This window comes from Sinocyclocheilus rhinocerous, unplaced genomic scaffold (genome assembly GCF_001515625.1).
Source record: "Sinocyclocheilus rhinocerous isolate Xijiao unplaced genomic scaffold, SAMN03320098_v1.1 scaffold1147, whole genome shotgun sequence".
NCBI lineage: Eukaryota > Metazoa > Chordata > Actinopteri > Cypriniformes > Cyprinidae > Sinocyclocheilus > Sinocyclocheilus rhinocerous.
Genome location: NW_015660497.1, coordinates 318,698 through 336,215, shown reverse-complemented (window position 1 = coordinate 336,215; position 17,518 = coordinate 318,698). Strand labels below are relative to the sequence as shown.

At 36.8% G+C, this 17,518-nt stretch overlaps 2 long non-coding RNA genes across 2 annotated transcripts in view; both read right to left on the bottom strand.

Annotated features, from left to right (window-relative positions):
- Positions 1-2,396, bottom strand: part of LOC107725045 (uncharacterized) — a 24,767-nt gene extending 22,371 nt beyond the window's left edge. The window contains exon 1 of the long non-coding RNA XR_001638081.1: positions 2,353-2,396. This is a non-coding gene — a long non-coding RNA (uncharacterized LOC107725045). The remainder of the gene's footprint in view (positions 1-2,352) is intronic.
- Positions 2,397-3,575: 1,179 nt separating this feature from the next.
- LOC107725043 (uncharacterized) overlaps positions 3,576-17,518 on the bottom strand; it is a 45,080-nt gene continuing 31,137 nt past the window's right edge. The window contains exons 2-3 of the long non-coding RNA XR_001638079.1: positions 14,706-14,793; positions 3,576-3,633 (exon numbers count right to left, since the gene is read on the bottom strand). This is a non-coding gene — a long non-coding RNA (uncharacterized LOC107725043). The remainder of the gene's footprint in view (positions 3,634-14,705; positions 14,794-17,518) is intronic.

Here is a 17,518-nt window from a genome sequence, read left to right as displayed (position 1 = left end):
CACAGACAGGCCCCTCCCACGATAGTTTGATTGACAGTAGCGTTTCAGCACAGACTGGACTGGTGTCTTACCTCAGACCCGCCCTGAGTGAGCTGTCATCAGTCCGCCATTGTTTCACCGCCGGAGCAGATGTAGACAAGAATGACTCCTATAGCGATTGAGGTGTTCTGTTGTTGGATGTAGTAATTAACTTAGCAGTCCTCATTTAAGGCTGATTTATACTTCTGCATCGGACCTATGCCGTAGCTTACGCATAGACGCACACCCATACGCCGTAGCCTGACGTGCACCTCTCCAAAAATCTAACAGCGCGTCCATAGCTCATTAACATTTAAAGGAAAATGCTACAAAAACGGCTTGATCTGAAAAGAGCTGTTTTTGACAGGGTAAAAACTGTTTTTTACACTACCATTGAGAAATTTTAACCAAACTATGTTAAAGACTTTCCATTAAGACCCTAAAGAATCATATCAACTTGTGGAAAATGGGCATCCTATGACCCCTTTAATAATGACTTTGGCATCAGACTTCATTCTCTCAATCTCCTTCTCTCTCAGTTTCTCCTCCTCTTTAGATTCTCTTTGCCTGTCTATTTTTCACTTTTTTGCTAAACAAGTTACACGTGTTTCAAGAAATATGACTAATGGACATTCTCTCATCGAGAGCCTTGGCTCCACGCGAACAGTCAACATTTTCATCTCCCTAAATATCAATTAAATTAAGGATTAAGATTACATTCATTTTTAATGTCTTAAAAGCTATAACCCATCTCAGCTACTATTTCTAACACTTCAAAGACCTGCAAAGGCTTGTGAATCTGCAGCCACAGGGTTTGTTTGACAGAAGAAAACCAGACTGAACCTTTGAGAAAGAAAGAGAAAAAAAGAAAGAAATAAAGAAGGAAGGATAAAATAATGAAAAAGGAAGACAGAAAAGACAAAAAGTAATGAAAGAAAAGACATAAACGAAAAAAAAAAGACAAAATGAATTAAAGAGAAGGCTGGAGGAAGGAAGGGTGAAAGGAAGGAAGAAAAATTAAAAAGAGAGAAGGGAATAAACATAAGACATATAGAAAGAAAACAAAACGAAGGAATGATAAAAGAAGGGAATATAGAGAAGACAAAGCAAGAAAACAAAAGGAAGGAAGGAAGGATAAAAGAATGAAAAAGGAAGAAAGAAAAGACAAAAAGTAATGAAAGAAAAGACAAATGAAATAAAGACACAAAATGAATTAAAGAGAAAGCTGGAAGGAAGGAATGTTGAAAGGAAGGAAGAAAGAATAAAAAGAGAGAAGGGAATAAAGAGAAGACAGAAAGAAAACAAAAGGAAGGAAGGGAGGGAGGATATAAAGAAAGAAGGGAATAAAGAGATGACAAAGAAATAAAACAAAAGAAAGGAAGGGAGGAAGGAAGGAAGAATAAAAAGTAAGAAGGGAATAAAGAGAAGACAATGAAAGAAAACAAAAGGAAGGAAGGAAGGACGGAAGGAAGGAAAATAAAGAAGGGAATAAAGAGAAGACAAAGAAAGAAAACAAAAGGAAGGAAGGAAGGAAGGAAGAAAAATAACAAAAGGGAAGGAAGAGAAAAATGGGAAGGAATATTGAAAGGAAGGGAGGAAGGAAGAATGGAAGGAAGAAAAAAATTGAAAAAGAAAGAAAGGAATAAAGAGAAAACAAAAGAAGGAAAGAAGAATGAACAAAGAGAATGTGGCAATGTATCATTTCATTTAAAAAAACGGCACATCTGTCCACAGGGAGCATTTAGAACTCCTCTCTGAGGGATACTGGAACACTTTTGTCACAGCAGTGAGTCTCTCTCATTACAGCTACACACACACACACACACACTCACACTGGCAGAACAATTAGTGCGCTTGTTAGCAATGTTAAAACATAACTTGGTAGCATGCACCAGCTCAAAAACTGACCTACATGCATCCCAACACACACAGGCCAATTTGGCAGAGGTGCACACACTCCCCCTCTGCCCCCACCCCCCACCCCCACACACACACACACAAACATGAATCTGAAAGCTTGTTATGTAGTGTAGCTCTCAGCTGTCGGCTCGGTTATGATGCTCAAACTGCTGCTGTTCCTCTCAAGCAGTGCCAGATGTATACATTCATCCAAAACATGACTTCAACACGTTACAGGCGTTGAAAATATCCCCAAAGACCTGCCATCATTTGAAGTCCAACAACATCGGCTTGACAAGACATGTGAGAATATATAAGTCAAGCGCCTAGGTCTTCTATAAAACAGATATAAAAAAGAAACAGCTTGTGCTGTCATAAACAGGAGCAGACGGAGCAGTCCAGACAGGACTGCGATGTGAGATGCTCGGCACTTACTGGTGGTGTTGTAACGGACTCCGAGGAAGGTCTCTGGACAGGGAGATGATAATGCACTGAGCTTTCCGCTATGTGCACAGAATCAATACTAACTGTTTTAAATTGAGTCAATCAGCACAAAGTGTTTCCTATTACCTACGCAGGAGATCATTTAACACTGGCTATTTTCTATGTGGTATCTGGGCAAGGATCAAAATGAAATGTTATTTCTTAAGAAACTGGAGAGTAAACATATTCAGAGGCTCTGGCATAAGCACTTAAGGCTATTAACGGTCGATGATGGCTGCATGGGAGACACGTGGGATTCATGAAGATGGTTTCAATTGAATATCTCTTTATCCATCTTTATCTCTGCGGCTTTCTTCTATGTGTTTGTGTGAGCTGCAGGGCACACTCGTATCGTCTGAATTGGCCTCTTTTCCAGAATTCAGAGTTTTTTTCACACATTGTTCTTACAATCAGAAAGGATCTGTGGAGCCCAGCAGAGATTAAAAAGAGTTTTTTAATCTCCAGCTTCCCTGGAGACTTTCACATATATGTCTTAATCCACTGCATTCTTGGGTACATTTTATTACATTAAAAAAAATGCATTTGTCCATGGGACCATCTGTTTGGCCAAACAATGGAAGACATATGTTGTGTTTGCGAAAGCTGTTTTAAAGCACATTATTTTATTTATCTGGTTTTTCTATTGGCACAAAAATGACACACTACATCTTTCCATTTCTGAATGTACTATTTGTTATTTATTATTAAAAACAGAATCTCAAGTGCATGATATCATGGCCAAAATTTATTGCAGCGTCTAAAGTAATTTCACATGCTCAAAGCCTACACTAAATATTTTCTTGGGAATATCACAATCATGACCACTGGCTGAAACACTGTGTTTCTGTTTGCAATATGTCATATTTACAGATAAAGACCTGAGTTGTAAACTGACCTGTAGAATTGGTGGGACTTGACGTCTGATTCCACAGGATCAAAGTGCGAGCTGGGAACAGAAAAGAGAAGAAGAAAGAAAACATTTATTAATCTCATACTTTTTCAGTCTTTTTCAGATTTTTATTTTTTTTTTGTGATTACTTTAAAGGGTTAGTTCACCCAAAAATGAAAATGAAAATGAAATATTTTCTTGGGAATATCACAATCATGACCACTGGCTGAAACACTGTGTTTCTGTTTGCAATATGTCATATTTACAGATAAAGACCTGAGTTGTAAACTGACCTGTAGAATTGGTGGGACTTGACGTCTGATTCCACAGGATCAAAGTGCGAGCTGGGAACAGAAAAGAAAAGAAGAAAGAAAACATTTATTAATCTCATACTTTTTCAGTCTTTTTCAGATTTTTTTTTTTTTATGATTACTTTAAAGGGTTAGTTCACCCAAAAATGAAAATGAAAATGAAAAATGAAAAGAATACGACAATACTTTTTGTGTGCAAAGAAAACAAAAATAACAACTTTATTCAACAATTTCTTCTCTTTCGTGTAAGTCTTTGATGCACGTTCATGACAGTACCACGCATGTGTGTGGTGCTGCTGACGCAGAAATCAGCGTAGAAACCAGATGCTTTGCTGCTTTTTTGTGATCAGTGGAATACACATGCATGCATGGTACTGTCATGAACGTGCATCAAAGACTTACACGAAAGAGAAGAAATTGTTGAATAAAGTTGTTATTTTTGTTTTCTTTGCACACAAAAAGAATTATCGTAGCTTTATAACATTACGGTTGAAACACTGATGTCACATGGACTATTTTAATGATGTCCTTACTACCTTTCTGGGCCTTGAACGTGTCAGCTGTGTTGCTGTCTATGGAGGGTCAGAGAGCTCTAGGATTTCATCAAAAATATCTTAATTTGTGTTCTGAAGATGAACGAAGGTCTTATGGGTTTGGAATGACACGAGGGTGAGTAAATGATCACAGAATTTTCATTTTTGAGCGAATTATCCTTTTAAGACGCATGAACACGTCTAATAAATGCATGGGCCAAAACAACATAGTGAATGGAAGACAATGTATAGCATCTAAAATAAATATAAATGCATCTACAACCATTTAGAAATGCAGAATCAAACAGAAGTGTGAAACACACATATATGAATACTTAAAGAAAACATGCTGACTTTTATATATATATACTAATAATATAATATAATATAATATAATATAATATAATATAATATAATATAATATAATATAATATAATATAATATAATATAATATAATATAATATAATAATAGTCACACTCCTCCGGAGTGGGGAGCGAGGAGACGTGGGAATAACCTTAAACAAACAAACTTTAATAAACCAAAAGGCTGGAAAATCAGGAATGCAGGAGACATAGAATGACGTAAGACACCGAACACTAGACACAGGAAACACTGGGCTTAAGTATATCTTAATTTGCTTTCCAAAGGTGAACGAAGGTCTTATGGGTTTGGAATGACACGAGGGTGAGTAATTAATGACAGAATTTTCATTTTTGGGTCAACTAGGCCTATTCCTTTAAATAGATTAATAAACAAATACATTAATCCTAAAAATGAAAATAAATTAAATACAATTTATTTTCACAGTAAAAATTGTGAAAAAGCTAAATAAATTATGTACAGTAAGCATTACTTATCAACGTTTCCTGTGCAGAAATACGTGTATACTGCAGTGCTTCATACACATAATACAATCTCATACAGAACCTTCTCAATCAATAGGTTTAATGGCTTGAAACACCTTATATTGCTCAATGACTGGTTGATGATGACAATCCTGGCTGAAAGTGTGACACTTACAAATGCTCCTACATTCACTTGTTCTTTCATCTCAACACAAGCTGCGATCAGATTTAATTTACAGCACATATTTCCGGGTTTCTTGCTGACAAAAGATCAAAGCCTGCAAGATCATATCTATGTAAATAAAACAAGGAAGACAAAATGTTGCTCTAGCAGACAAGGCTGTTTGTCAAATATAATAATAATGGAATAACCTTAAACAAACAAACTTTAATAAACCAAAAGGCTGGAAAATCAGGAATGCAGGAGACATAGAATGACGTAAGACACCGAACACTAGACACAGGAAACACTGGGCTTAAGTAAACAGAACATAATGAGGATAATTAGGGGAACACAGGTGAATCAAATGGGCTCTGGAAGCCTCTATGGACAGGCTTACACGGGACGGAACGCCTCCAGGGCGGTACCCGTTCCGGGACCCATGCCGGAGCGGGCAGCTCGGGGAGCCATGGCGGAGCAGGATGCACAGGGAGCCATGGCGGAGCAGGTAGCTCGAGGAGCCATGGTGGAGCAGGCAGCTCGGAGAGCCATGGCGGAGCAGGCAGACTAGGGAGCCATGGTGGAGCAGGTAGCTCGGGGAGCCATGGCGGGCCCCCCCAAAAAAATTCCTTGGGGAAAATTTCGGGTTCTGAGGCCCTCCGTGGGCCAGGTGTAGGAACAACGGCCCTCCCTGAGCTTGACTCGGGATCTGAGGTAGAGGCTGACATTTTTTCGGGAATCCCACGGGATGAGAAACAAAATCTGCATCTGTTAATCGTTTATATTTTATATTAGTTCATGTTGCTTTTGTGCAATAGATGAATAACAATTTATTTGTTTTAGATATTTTATGTTTAGATATTTCTATTTTGCGGGAGTCCCGTGAATCATTTTATTCTCCCGCATCCCGCACATACACAAGTCTCTGCACTCGCCTATCAAGTCTTGTCCCGCGCTGCACTCTGTTGCGTCGGGTCTCGCTGGAGCAGGTCTCTAATCCACTGGCACTTGACTCGACAGTGCGTGAGCTACATCCTTTTTACAATCTAGATTATAAATCACTGCATTCTGCCAGCAATGTAACGCGGCAGTAACATATAGAGACCTCGGCTTGTAACTATACTCTAATTACTATTTTGAAAATTATAACACGTTAAATTACTCCATTACTAAAAAAGTAATCAAATTACAGTAACGCGTTATTTTACCAGATCTTTTGTGTATCTGCAGTCAATCTGTTGTTTACAAGGTCTCATAACATTTAAACAGTGCACAAACATGATGAGTTGGAAAGCTTAGCTTTGATAATTTTGGATGTTTAAAACAATTACATACAGACAAAGTGAACAAATAAGAAAAAAAATTATCTAAATTATTCTGAGAAATTTTTTAACTGTACAATATTCTGTTTGTCAAGCAAATAGCATTTGAATTTTTACTGTAGGGATTTGTGCACCTTTGCTTATCAAATCATGGTTGAATTTGTTTCTCTATTCACACTCCTGTCTGCTGTTCACCGAGATAAAACAAGCACACATCTATTATTCTTCTACTCACAAAAGCAATGGACAGTTGCTCTGGCTCCATGGCACTGGAGCAGAACACACACACACTGGAGCAGAACAACCCAAGCTAGCATGTCACCGTGTCTGTTCATCCTCTGGCCCGGAAATAACAGGTGAACGAACGGGGATATCGCTGCTGAATAATTCATAATGGATATGAGCAGCTCTGCTCTCGAAGTCTTTTCAAATCGCAGAAACGGATGTGCAAAACAATGCATTCTCAGTACCGTGCTGTAAACATATTCATTTAAAAATGAGGTCCCACCCTGCTGAATGAAGTTTGTTTATTTGGCAGCACAATGAGGGACACTGCTGTTCCTGCAAATGTAATTTATCCTGACATCCATGTTTTTAGTTTTTATGGGAACAATATGCCTCTCAGGAAATAAATGCATATGATCTCAACGTGCTTTATACAAGCTACTGCACATCTCTCAGGGGGAAAAAAAACATTCTCAAAACATCTGCTGATCTGAGCAGCGGAAAAAAACATAATAATGGACACTTACCAATAACTGTGACTATAGTATATGGCTGGGCGATACAGCTAAATCAACTCTAACGATTTTTTTATGTTTTACAAACATAATGGATATGAGCAGCTCTGCTCTCGAAGTCTTTTCAAATCGCAGAAACGGATGTGCAAAACAATGCATTCTCAGTACCGTGCTGTAAACATATTCATTTAAAAATGAGGTCCCACCCTGCTGAATGAAGTTTGTTTATTTGGCAGCACAATGAGGGACACTGCTGTTCCTGCAAATGTAATTTATCCTGACATCCATGTTTTTAGTTTTTATGGGAACAATATGCCTCTCAGGAAATAAATGCATATGATCTCAACGTGCTTTATACAAGCTACTGCACATCTCTCAGGGGGAAAAAAAACATTCTCAAAACATCTGCTGATCTGAGCAGCGGAAAAAAACATAATAATGGACACTTACCAATAACTGTGACTATAGTATATGGCTGGGCGATACAGCTAAATCAACTCTAACGATTTTTTTATGTTTTACAAAAGTAAAATGCAATAATCAAATAATAATGTTTTCCAGTAAATTAACAGGAAAACATGGAGGCTACTTAATAATTTTATTATAATGAATAGAATTTGAATTATTATTGAATTATATTATTTTATGCTCTAATATAACAATAAATTGTAATAAACAGCAATGTTTACATAAACGTCTACTCAAAGTGCAAATTAATCAAGTTATAATCAATTCACTCAAACAGACAAACAAACTCGAACTGATTCTCAGCTGTATTATTAAACAATGAGAATCAGAATTTGAAAAGGACACTTATTTAATGCATATCCATCGGAACATGGTTTGTACTGAAAATCAAAAACAAGATGTTCAGCCCTTAATATGTTGGTTATGTTTGGCGTCAAATTACGTGATAGCAGTGCAGTGGAGTGACTGAATGATGCAGAGGACACCCACAGCTCACAGTGTGAACAAACAGAAATATTTGTGTGCAGATGTATTTGTGCTCATCTGTTTGTGTGCATATGAGAGAGAGAGAAGTAAGAGAGTGCACAAAAAAAGGCTAAACATATTTGTGATCACACGTTCAGCTTTTGAGCTTACTTAAAACAAGCCTACGTAATTTACAAACATATCTTTCTTACGCATACAGCTTACTGCACTTGTTACAAGACTAAGTTTAAGTAAAATACATAAATGTGAAGGGTCACTGAAATGCATAAAATGCATTTAAATGAAGACGATAATAATAATAAAAAATGGTTAGAGTTTTATTACTTATTGTGTGATTAATTATATATTCTGTGAAACTCCACATAGCCATAATACAGGGAAACAAAGCCATTTGAACAGAAAAATTACATTCTCCTTGTACTTCAGTGTTAATTACATTGAGTGGGCTCAGTATTACAGTTAATCACAGCTTTGTCGTGAGCACCCTGATCTTTACACATGCTTGGATCTGTGAATTTTGATTTCAGAATTATGTCAATTATGGCTACACAAACAATCATAACATGGCACATGACACGAAATCCGATCACTTCAGCTCTTGATATTTTATAGCTAATTCTACAAAATATGATCTCCAGGAGACATGACCATCAGCATAATTTTCACAAACAATATTTCAAGCTGGTTATGTCATGGTAATCAGAGTCATGTTAATGTTAAATGTTTGCATTTGCATTAAGTTTACGTTTCAGACTCCAATCGATCAAATGTATTCTCTTGGCAAAATAAAATAAAATAAAATAAAATAAAATAAAATAAAATAAAATATTTATGCATGTTCGTAAGTATGTATGTATGTACATCAGCCAATGAACAAAATAATAACACTCGGAAATATCAAGTTGAGTGTAAAAAAAATTGTTCTAATGATATACATTCAGTCAAGCCTCGTCTGATTTTCAGAATCGTTTTATTATAGTATGAAGTTTCATATTATAGTATGGTTGGCAAGCTGAGTTGACCTGCAAATTTGTGTAACTGCTCATCCAAATCGTAATGAGGGCAACTATAGCTATTTAGTGATTCATGTTATGACAAAGAAAATTGATTATTTTTTTACAATTTTATATTTATTTACATCATAAATGAATTACTAAATTAAAAAAAAATTATGTATTAATTTAATATAATTTCAGCTGACAAATTAATTTGAAATAACCCTGCTTCTCTATTCTACAAAACTCTGGAGACCAGTAATAAATGACAAAGCTCTTGACCCGTCCTGATACAAACACAAACAGCACCTTGTAAAACAGCAGGCAGTAATCAAAGGTCAGCTTGTTAAATGACTCTTAAACTTCTCTTCGTCAAGACTATCAATTAGTATCACTAAGGTTACCACAGACAAATAAGTCAGGAAAACCCAGTTAGCCAGAAACACTTGATTAGCCAATTGCACCTCAAAACACAGGCCCTTTTAGCTACTCTTTCTCAAAGCACAGATTCTGCCAATGAGGGACCGTCAACATAGGTGTTGTTTTCTGCTAGTTACTGTGAAGTGTTTACTGCCAATTTAAGAACTAGACGGTACAAAACTCTGCGTTTACAAACTGTCCAAAACAATCTCAAAGACATAGACGCTATAAAGAATCAAAGCCAAAGAGATAGTTTCTGGTACAGAATACATGGACATATCCACCCTCATCTGTCCCGAAAGATGGCATAATTTGGAAATCAATTTTCTTTGAAAGAGTAGGCTACATTTTTTGGACCATATGACAATCATTTCAGACGCAGTTATTTAAAAGATGTTTCTATGTGGTTCGGGATGCCAGATTTTCTCATGAGAGCACCTAGGAGGGGAAGTGACAGATGGGTTGAAGGTATTACTCGGCATTTCATAATCGTCCCCACAGGAAACTGCGATCCCTAGACAACCACATCCCTGGCCTGTTTTCCTTCCTTGCGATGCAGCACACGCAAAATTGAATCTAAGACTGGCAGACGCAGAACATCTATTAAAAACTTTTCATCATTCAGCTCAGATAGCCAATGTGAGTTTTTTTTATCCAGTGATATTACACAACATTGACTCCTTGTGAGTTCGCAATTGTTGCGCTGGCACCAGCAGGCTTTGTTGCGGCAGCTGCGCTGGAGATTAGTGGTTGAATTCCTCAAGACTTGTGTAATCATAGCATCACTTTGTCGAGCCGGCCAGTGTAAGGTTCTGGTTTTACAGGCGTTCAGGACAGATTAATTATCCGTTATATGGTGAGCATTTAAAAATACGATGTTTGGTTTCGTCTTCGAAAACCTTATCTGAAATCACTCACAATTGTATTGTCATGTTAATGCTGCATGAAGAAATACAACTGTAAGACCAATCAGATATTTGACAACTGCAAATAACTGCAGGTTTAACCAGTGAGCTACTGACTCACCGAATGTTTGCAAGGCCCTGTACACATATATAGTTCAGTGGTGTAAACTTGATCCATTAATCTGTCTACCGGATGGATTAGCACGTGTCTGTATTTAAGAGGAAAGCCACGCTAACTTCACCGTATGTGAGAGATTTACTCTTTGAAGTTTTAAGGATGCATCGCTTGCCAGATTTCACACCAGATTGGTCTCAACTGGCTTGTTATGAATATCTGAACATAGGTTCAACTTTTCAGAAAAATTTAAAAATCAAGATCTATAATAACTGAGGTAAAGAGTGTGAAGAAATCTTAAGATAAGATATTTTTAAAACAAAATTTCCGGGTTTTCTAGTGAAAACACCCTAGTAATTTCACGTGTTGAGATCTCAAAATATTATTGTCACTCTTCTTTTAAGTTAAAATCTATTAAAATACAAAATGTTGCAATTTACAAAACTCTTAGTCTTAAATATTCCAAAATTCTTGAATTTTAAATTAGCTTTTTTTCATTTCATGCATAATAACATTTGCTTGGCTTTGATTGAACTGAATGCTATTAACAGGGTGACCATACGGGCCATTTTTACGGGACGTGTCCTTGCCAGGATTTCTATATTGCCTAAAATATCCAGGTTTTGGCTGTTTGCACTGTGCAGATCGATCGTTGTATGACATTCATGAGAGCTATAGAGAGCAGAGCAGACGACTCCTGCTGCTTTCGAATCACTCTTGCAGTACTTTGGTGTCATACAATGATCGGTGCGCAGCGACGGTTCAAGTCGAAAGAACAAACAAACACGTGCACGTATTTGCATCGCTTTGATCGTTCTCTGTAGATCTCACCTTCTCACGCGCCACGATTGGTCGATTATGTACAATACCTGCATATTATTGGTCAAACTACTTTGGATGCTTTATGTGGACAATATAACAATTTTGTAACAAAGTTAGCATTTTTTTATCTAAAATAAATACTAGGAAAAATAAGTTCAACTAACATCAAACATGTTAAACTGTTGGCATCCATGTTTCTAATTAAGTCTTTAAATGGTTAATATATGAATTCAGAATAAATGTGAAAAAAATGTAATTAACTTTATAAATTGTGATCTCTTAGAAGTTAGAAAACAAAACAAAACAAAACAAAAGGTTAAAAAAAAACTGTTGGCATCCCCCCGGAGCCGTGTGGAGTGCTTTTTATGATGGACTAATGCACTTTTTTGGCCTTCAAAACCTTGACCCCCATTCACTGCCATTATAAAGCTTGAAGGAGCCAGTACATTTTTAAATATAACTCCGATTGTATTCGTCTGAAAGAAAGTAATTTACACCTAGGATGGCTTGAGGGCGAGTAAAACATGGGGTAATTTTCATTTTTGGGTGAACTTTCCCTTTAAGTCTTTAAATTGTTAATATACAATTTCAGAATAAATGTGAAAAAAAAAAAACTTTCTAAATTATGATCTTTTAGAAATTAGAAAACAAAACAATAAAAGGTTTAAACAATGTAAAAAAAAAAACTGCTGGCATCGTTGCTGGATATTTTTCAGGAATGAAGCCTGTATTCCAAAAAAGAATAATATTTTAAGCAATTCACAGCCATATTTGCATGGTACTGTCAATCAAACATTTTTGCAGCGTGTACATGGCCATAGTAAATTTCGGGCTCTCTTCTCTCTGAAACAAGCATCCTCTGTGCCAAATACCAGCAGCTACTTCAGATTTTTAAAATAACATTTTAACCAATTGCTCCATGCAAACTCAGACATTGAGATTTAGACAGAAATTAAATGATCAAATGACCCTGGTTTTTGTTACGGTCAATTACCCTTGGTATGGTCTGCAATCAAAAGTTTTTCCAAGACCAAATTATATGGGGCATGCTATCTGCATTAGGTTTTTTTTTTTTTTTGCTATAAACTGTGGCTAAATGTCATCTTTTGTCTCTTTTTTTTTTTTTTTTGCTTTAAACCGGGGCTAAAAGTCATCTTTTGTCTCTTTTTTTTTTTTTTTGGTTATTTTATTTTTTATGAAGAGACAGTTGATCCTCAAATGAAACATACAACTTACACTACTGTATAAAAGCGCAACCATAGAGCAATTTTCTCAGTTTAGTGTACAAAACACAAGCCTTAAACAAAGACTACAAATATTACTCATTAAACTTAATATTTGCAGGTGAAAAACTGTACATAGAAAATCTGTTACTTCTTCCCTTAGAGTTTCACACCAATTCACACTCGCTAAGCCTTTGCAAAGCTCTGAATACAAACAGATCTGCAGTGTATTCCAGCATTTTTGCATTAGTGCTCGATTTACCCCTCTGTTTCAACTGCAAACCAAAATAAACCCCAGTAAGTCTTGGGCTTTTCAAAGCAGCGCGAAAAACAACAAACTGAATCCAGCCATCACAACTTTTATCTCCTTACATTGCCTTTTCTGAGCAATAACCAGGGTGCGAACTACGGGGGAGCTAGGGGCAGCTCGGCTCCCCTTAATAAGACATGGGCTCCCCTGAAAACGTGATTTGTGAAATTTTGGGGGGTCTCAAAAAATATTGACAATGTGTTATTTTGACGTGCAATTTCAGTTTTGTGTAATGTGATCATCGTGGATTATTATGTGTAAAATTGCAAAAATATCATTCATTCATGCATGACGGCGATTTAAACCTAATTCACTTCAATAAAGATAACTATACATGCTATTCTTGTCATGAGCATCAAGGTGTGGGGGCGCTGCGGTGCAAATTCCACTCATGTTTAGTGCATGTTAACTCAAAGATTCGTAGAAAAAATATAAACGTTGGACTCTGTGGTCGATTCTGTGTTAAGGTAAGGCATGTTATTCGCAATTATGTGTTGTGGCTGGGTTGTTATAGGTCTGCGTGACTCTCGATGTCTTAGGCCTAATTGAACGGAGGAATTATGGTATTCTTCTGTAGCCTGACGACGAGTAACTTTAACCGTTGTTCATGTGAACTCAAAGACAGCTTGATGCTTTGTTTATAGACTATTTGTGGGTGGCTGTTTGTTGTTTCACCTATCAATTCGTGTCGATAAAGTATAATAGGGTAAATCCTGTATAGTGATTTATCCTATATAGTGCTTGCATAAAGCAAGTAGTGCATACACTTGTAGCTGTTAAGTATCTTTGTAAGTCATTGTAAGCCCTCTTTTGAGGCACGCGCAAGCGCACGAACCCCCCAGCCCCCTTATAAAAAAAAACAAACAAGTGGGCTCCCCCAAAGTCCACGGTATAGATCGAACACTGGCAATAACAGTTATGTTTGTCACGCATGACGTTTTGCCTACACTGAAAAGTAAATGTCACGTTTCCCATGAGACACGGTCAATAAATCTTGCTGCACCCTTGCTCTTGCTCGCGATATAGAAAAATTAGTTCAGAGTTCAGAATATAAAAGCATTAAACCAGGGCTACTCAGCTTAAGGGCCTCACTGCTAATATTTATAGTATTATTTTATATTAAAGAGCTCATTATTTACTCACCCTTATGTTGTGAAACTGTATGAGCTTCTTTTGTGGAAAATAAAAGAATTATTCTAAAGAATGTGCATACAGTGAAAGTCTATGGGGTCCAAAATGACATCGTACCACATTGACACTCAATTAACAGACAAAGCCATTTTCAAAAATATATTCTTTTTGTGTGCCGCAGGTTCACGCATGACATGTGTAAAGACCAAAGTCTCCTGTAAATGTGTTCAGTAAAGGTTCTCAAGGTCAACAGAACCCGTTTTCAGATGTACTGGTGATATGCAGCTTAACCACAAATCCCATCATCCACCCTGACACTTTATCAATACCTCAAACGGGAGACCAGAGGTTCACGCATGACATGTGTAAAGACCAAAGTCTCCTGTAAATGTGTTCAGTAAAGGTTCTCAAGGTCAACAGAACCCGTTTTCAGATGTACTGGTGTATCCACCAGAATCCCATCATCCACCCTGACACTTTATCAATACCTCAAACGGGAGACCAGAGGCCCTCACCAGAGGACCTTAAGTTGACCCGCGTAACTGATCTATGACCACGCTTCCCAAACCAAATCTAAATTTTATATACCACAAAGCAAAATCGGTTTAAGATCAGTTATGGAGACTTACCTGTAAGATTTGTGGAGAGCAGGAGCAGAGCGTCGCAGGTCAGGTCAGCTGTTACCCTGGAGATTAGCGTAATCCAGATGGTCAACACCTGCAACGGTGGTGCAAAGAAAGGAAATTTGTGGAGGGAAAACAAAAGTGTGGCTTTAGAATCCATCTGGATATCCAGAAAGAGACAGCATACAATGTAAAAGTAAATCAGGTCAACATCTGTCTCATGCTAATGCAGGTACGCCTGTCACACGGTTGTGCTTCTGAAGTCATACACTAGCTATGTGTGAGAAACAGACTGAAATTTAAGTTGCTTTCGAAGATGTGCAACTTTACTTCCCCACTGCTTAATTGGTTACCTGTAAAACCGTACAGTTATGTAAACATAACTTGCTTAATTACAATGAAAGTCTAGTGAATAAATTACATTTTAATTTAGGGCCCCATGAAATTAGATATTATTTCCCAAATTCTGTGTTTTCCATTTTATTTGTATTTTTTGCATTATGTGTTTTAAGATATAATAATATAAAAAAAATAAAAATAAAATAAAATTTGTGAAATTAATTAAAATTCTAAACATTTAAGAAATGTTAAATTAAATTAAATTAAAGTTTACATTTCTTTTTTGTATACTTGTATACTCTATAAAAACATGAAAAATATGGGAAAAACATGGTTGTTTGAAACAAACAAACAAATGAACGAACGAATGAGCGAACGAACGAACGGATGAATGAATGAATGAATGAATGAATGAATGAATGAATGAACGAATTAATGAATTTGATAATTATTCTTATTACATAGAGAAGCACATTTTATAATAATAATATATTTCTGTCATAATTTCAAGTTAAATTGGACTTTTATTTTGGTTGTTTGTTGTGAAGACCTTTGTGTTGCAGCGTGTATTTGACCATAGGTGTTAACAAATGAAACAGCTCATGAAGTGAACTGTAAGAACAGCGTTGGATATGAAGTTTATGTAAAGTGAGACAGCAGATGCTGAAAATACCATGAGCATCACACATGTATAGTGTAGTGTATGTGTATTAGTGTATTGCATGTGTAGTGTAGGTTAAATATAGAAAATTACTCAAATTTTTCATCAATGTCATGGACTTATTTTTATGATAAATATAGATTTAAATGTATTGCCCTGCCCTAACTGTAGGTTTACATTCACTATAAAATTTTACATTTCAGTTAAATTAAACAGTGATTTCTCTATTAAAGGGGTCATAAATGTTATCCTCTTTTGGAAGGGCAAACAAAGTATTTTCGCTTTCACAACGAAACACAGTGTCACACATGGTGGCCTAGAGTGAGCAGAGGTCGGGGGCTAGAGTGAGGAATGGCCGGAGGGAGACTTTAGTCTTTGCAACTTTACAGATCTTCTTTATGCACCAAGAGCTTGTAACACTCCAAAGAGAAAGGAACGCATCATATGACCCCTTTAAAATTGTAATGTGAAATGTTCAGTCCAACTGATTTAGTTTTGACTATTTAGTCTCAGACCAGTCAGTTTTTTTACATAGACTAAACTGTAGCAGATGTTTACTGTATTTATGTGCTAAATATCTGTAATTCAGTTTCTTATTTCTTATTTTATTTAAAAGGATAGTTCTCATTCTAATCAACGATGTAGCACTTCATCGCACAGTTATTTTATACTAAATTCTTTCCAACTTTGATTTTAAAAAGATTTGATGTTTACTGTATTTATGTGCTAAATATCTGTAATTCAGTTTCTTATTTCTTATTTTATTTAAAAGGATAGTTCTCATTCTAATCAACGATGTAGCACTTCATCGCACAGTTATTTTATACTAAATTCTTTCCAACTTTGATTTGAAAAAAAAAAAGCTCCAAGATTTAAAGATTTAATACCCAGAAGACCAGGGCTTTTGTTTCAACATTCATGCTCAGGAAATGAGAGGGAAAAATCACAGATGTGACCCTTGTGCCCTAACATCACACCGACTAAATGACTCCCTCTCCGAACTAAATGCAATTTATTATTTTCAAGCAGAATCCATTAGATATGTTTTACTAAACCACAGTTTTAATACTAATGGCTCTTTGAACAGCAAGAGAGACAATGAGGTTCTGCATGTGCTTGATTTGCTGTTATGTGACTGTCTCTAATTCATAGCCCTGGATACAAATACCCTTACAGCATACTAAACCCACACAAAGAATAGGGATGAATGAAATGATATCACCTTCCTAAAACAGAAATGGACAGCAGTCTATGACTGAACCCAACACACTGCACTTCCATTCTCAAAAGGCTTGAGGCCTTCAGTCATAAAGTTTGCAAAGGCCCCAGATGGTCACATGACCTCTAAAAGCTTTCAGGGCCAGCTGGATGATCCTTCCACACCCCATAATGAAACCATGAAAATTTATACCACCACCACAGACTCATTATGTCAACGGAAAGCAGCACTGTCACGTCGAGTGAAGTCTTTCAGCTAAGCGCTAAAATTTTTACTAGCTGTACAAAAATGACTGAAAGCTCCCAGTGGCGTGAGGTGAACAGCCCGCTGTCTTCTGGTCCCTGACCTCCGTCACATGAGGACAGGTTTACAGAGTTCAGTGTTGACAGCTCTAACGACCGTCTGCGGCACATACTCGAGCTAGCGGGAGACAAACAGTGGGATTGAGGAGGGGAAAATGGAAGAAATACAGCCCCTGGTGTGTTTTATGAGCTGGCAGAATAACACTCCTCTCGCTGGTCGACTGCTGGCTCACTCGCCAGTAATCTTCTTGAGGCCTTGAACAGCCTTTTCCTCAGGTCCTTCCAGAAACATCCCAAA